General features: G+C 39.6%; 1 pseudogene; it reads left to right on the top strand.

Annotated features, from left to right (window-relative positions):
* The first annotated feature begins 1,058 nt into the window (after positions 1-1,058).
* Positions 1,059-3,511, top strand: LOC102433553 (annotated as a pseudogene).
* Positions 3,512-4,634: the final 1,123 nt, after the last annotated feature.

The raw sequence follows: 4,634 nt of genomic DNA, 5'->3' as shown, positions 1-4,634 counted from the left end.
TCCGGTCAAGGGCATGTACCTGGGTTGCGGGCACATCCCCAGTGGGGGATGTGCAGGAGGCGGCTGATCGATGTTTCTCTCTCATCGATGTTTCTAACTCTCTATCTCTCTCCCTTCCTCTCTGTAAAAAATCAATAGAATATATTTAAAAAAAAAGAAAAGAAAAATACCACATGATATCACTCATTTATGGATAATAAAGACCATTATAAACTGATGAACAAAAATTGATACAGAGGCAGAACAGCATCGAACAGACTGTCAAACTACAGTGGGAAGGCTGGGGAGGGTTTGGGGGCGGGAGGAGGGGGGTAAGAGATCAACTGAAGGACTTGTATGCATGCATATAAGCATAACCAATGGACACAAGCCACTGGGGGGTAGGGGAAGCCAGGAGAATGTCAAGGGGGGGGAGACATATGTAATACTCTTTGTAATACTTTAAGCAATAAAAAATTAAAAAAATTTAAAAAATATCCCCCCCCCCAAAAAAAATAACATGTGGCAATGCCCTGACCTAGCCACTGAAAGGAAGCATGCTCTAGAAGGTTCTCTCCGTGGTTTCTGACTAGTCTAATTCAGTCATCGTACAAAAGCTATTTTTTAAAAAATTAGTTTTTATTAACAATTTATCATTGGTAACTCATTTATTTATACATGTATTTATTTGTGATGATTCTCAACATCATTTGCTAAATCATAAGTAATATATTTCTATGGTATACTTGCCCACCAATTTAATGGTTTTGGTTAAAAATGAAATATATGATATTAGAATATTTGGAATGTACTGGAAAAAGGTAAATATTATTTTTAAAATATCCAAATCCTGTGGATAGCCACGATTGCTATTTTGGTGTGTGTCTGTATAGTTCAGATGCATTAATGCTTGCCCATACTCCTGCTATAAGTTGTGAGAAAAGTAGGGCTGCCCTCTTCTATAGAACATAGAAATAAATTTTAGGACACTAAGACAAAGAGTTTCACATGCCTTTTATTCCATGTCAAGTGCAATGCTCAATCTCAACCCAAAAAATAACCTGACTGGAGTTACTGTGATGGCGGCCTTCATTCCGCTGTGGCAAGGGCCAGCAGGTGCGCTGAAGACTATGCTTCTAGGACAAGTGTTTCGAGGACTTGTGTCTACGGCTTTTCTCTCAGCAGAATCAGAAAAGAGTGACAAGGGACTGCCACCAAATTTCAAGAAACAAAGTCCACCAAAAATATGGTGGAGCCAAAAGAGAGGGGCAACCTACTAACCACTTCAACAGCAGTTGAATTGTCTAAAAACTTAACTTCACCCAGTTCTTACTCATCAGTTGTGAATCTAGGTGGGACAGTAGCTAGCCCTAACCCTGGTGACAATGTGCTATTCACAGATGAAGGGGTTGCAAAGTTTTTGTCAAGAAAGACTTTGGTCTTTATTATCCATGAATGAGTGAGATCATGTGGTATTTTTCCTTCATTGACTGGCTTATTTCACTTAGCATAATGCTCTCCAGTTCCATCCATGACGTTGCAAATGGTAAGAGTTCCTTAATAAAGACCATTATAAACTTTTGAACAATAATAGATACATAGGCAGAGCTGCCTCAAACTGATTGTCAAACTGCAGCGGGAAGGCCAGGGAGGGTTGGGGGGCAGGAGGGAGGGGGGTAAGAGATCAACCGAAGGACTTGTATGCATGCATATAAGCATAACCAATGGACATAAGACACTGGGGGGTAGGGGGGGCCAGGGGATTTTCAAGGGCGGGGAAGAAATAAAAGGACACATATGTAATACCCTTTGTAATACTTTAAGCAATAAAAAAAAAAAGAAAGACTTTGGTAAGCGGCCCGCATCCCTGCGCCTGAGCTCTGCATCAGTCACCCCCCTGCACGGGGAGAGCTCGCACGGCAGGCGAATGTGCAGCAAGAAGAATGGTATAAAAATGAAAAAAAAATCAGCATGTGGCAAGATAAGGGCTGCTGTTATAATTGCTTGAGATCAGGAATTTACATTGGAAAGAAATGTAGATGTCAATTTTAATTTTTAGTTCTAATAAGCATCTTTTCTTGGGAACTGGAAATTTCCAAAAAAGATTCCATATATAAGTGAAATCATATGGTATTTGTCTTTTACTGACTTATTTCTCTGAGCATAATACCCTCTACGTCCGTTGATACTGTTGCAAAATGGAGTCCTCTGAAGAAAAATGTGCTGCTTAAATAAATCCAAGCTTCTCCTTTATACTAAGAACTCTTAAGGATGCTAGCAGAGAAGAAGCAAATGAAACTGAAAGCTCACCTGCAGCTCAGAAAAATAAAGACATGGAGTTTTGAGAAGTGATGGTAGCATGGTGTTAGCCATGGGTGATCAAGACACAGCCAGATAATGTGGATCAGTTTCTATAAACTACGGCTTTTCTGCTGTCTGCTTGCAGTGTTGACGGTGGTGGTGCTGGTCATCGATGTTACTCAGGTAGAGTTCCAGGAGATTTGCTGACCTTCAGCCATAGAACTAGGATGATGTAGAACCAGGATGATGAAGACCAGGATGTCACACACTAGACCAGTGATGGCGAACCTTTTGAGCTCGGCTTGTCAGCATTTTGAAAAACCCCAGCTTAACTCTGGTGCCGTGTCACATATAGAAATTTTTTGATATTTGCAACCATAGTAAAACAAAGATTTATATTTTTGATATTTATTTTATATATTTAAATGCCATTTAACAAAGAAAAATCAACCAAAAAAATGAGTTTGCGTGTCACCTCTAACACGCGTGTCATAGGTTCGCCATCACTGCACTAGACCATCACTTGACCAGATTCAGGTCCTTATTGGAATGGACTGTGCTGGCCTGCACATAGAGAACTTTTCAATCCCCTCCCCTTGATTTATTTGTTCTGTTTTGCCTCTCCTTCCTTATAAAACCCTCTGCCTGCATTGAGATGTTGAGATGGATTTTGTGACAAGAATCCCATCTCAGGTGACTTGAATAAAATCACTTCCTTTTCCTGCAAAAAGAAAGAAAGAAAGAAGGAAAGAAAGAAAGAAAGAAGGAAAGAAAGAAAGAAAGAAAGAAAGAAAGAAAGAAAGAAAGAAAGAAAGAAAGAAAGAAAGAGAGAAAGAAAGAGAAAGAAAGAAAGAAAGAAAAAAAGACTTTGGTAGAGTTCCTGAAAAAGTTCCATCTTCATTCATAAAATAGGGCTCCTCTTCAGAAGCTCTTCAGAAGAGCAAAAGAGTGACAGACAGTTCTTATCTTCATCTTTGTCTTCGTCTTCATCCTCCGATTCAGAGTCTAACGAGGAGAGAGATGGCTCAGAAGTTGATTCCCAAGTGAGCCCGCACCATCCGCTGCACCACCCGCCGCTCCTGCCGAGCCTTTTGACACCACCACCTACAAGAATCTCTAGCATCGTGTACACCTTCTTAGACGTGAACCTGGACCTCTCAAAACGGAGGTTGCTTCAGCCCTCTTCTGGCCAAGAGTCACCTCACCACTGAGAACTCAGTTTAATGAGCACCCTTATGTTGTCTGTTGGGTTTTTGCCTGCAAAATAAAGTCTGCTCTCAAGTAAAAAAAAAAAGGAACCTGACTTTACCTGATTCTCCTGGTCTTTGATTGGATAGATGAAATTTTCACTGGATGAAGGGGTGCTCTACCCCAAAGCTGCTGTCTTCACTTAGTGATAGAGGTGATGCCAGAGGAGTCTTGCTTATAGTTGAGTTTCTATGGACTACCAGGCTAGAAGTGTTGTTACAATTCTTTGTTACTTTCCTCTGGGTCAAGATTGTGAGCCCATTTATAAAAATCATGTAATAATTACTCTTGCCATTATTTTGCAGTCACAAGATTCTCCTTTAATTATTCAAAGGTATAGACTTAACAGAGCAAAAAAAAGAGAAAGATTTCCAAACAAAGGGGATTTAAGCAAGTGATATGAAGACACTACTCATTTCTAAGTGCAGGGATACAGCTTATATTTTTAAAAACCTATAATTGCTTTGTTTGATTTTCCTTATGACAAAGTCTTTTTCCTTTTATCTTGAGAAAGTAAAAACAAAATAAATGCCCATAGTAATTTATAGAAAACATTTTACCAAATTTAATTCTTATGGCACACTAAGGTTACATAGTATATAAATCTGCTTGGACTCTCACAACAAATACCACAGACAGTGTGGCTTAAACAGCATAAGTTAATTTTCTCATAGTTCCGGAGGCGAGAAGTCCAAGCAAGATCAAGATATGACAGGGTTGGTTTCTTCTGAGGCCTTTCTTCTTGGCTGTAGATAGCTGTGTTCTCCCTGTGTCTTTTCATGGTCTCTCCTGTGTACATGCCTCAATCCTAATCTCCTCTTCTCATGATACCAGTCATATTAGATTAAGGTCCATCCTAATGACCACGTATTAGCTTAATTACTTTAACTCAATCTTTAAAGACCCTATCTCCAAATGGAGTCACATATGACTTCAACATATGAATTTGGGGGGAGGGGGCCACAATTCAGCCCATAATGCATACATAGTAAATTAAGGTTCTGAGGTTTAAACAATGAGTTTTCTGAGTCTGAAGTCTAGATTTTTCTACCACACCAAAGCTGCCTCTGTGTCTAATTCTCTTCACTGCCTTAATTCCATCTCTT

Source organism: Myotis lucifugus, unplaced genomic scaffold (genome assembly GCF_000147115.1).
Source record: "Myotis lucifugus unplaced genomic scaffold, Myoluc2.0 scaffold_1138, whole genome shotgun sequence".
In the NCBI taxonomy this organism is placed as follows: domain Eukaryota; kingdom Metazoa; phylum Chordata; class Mammalia; order Chiroptera; family Vespertilionidae; genus Myotis; species Myotis lucifugus.
The sequence above is the reverse complement of the archived record's forward strand: the minus strand, read 5'-3'. Positions and strand labels throughout refer to the sequence as shown.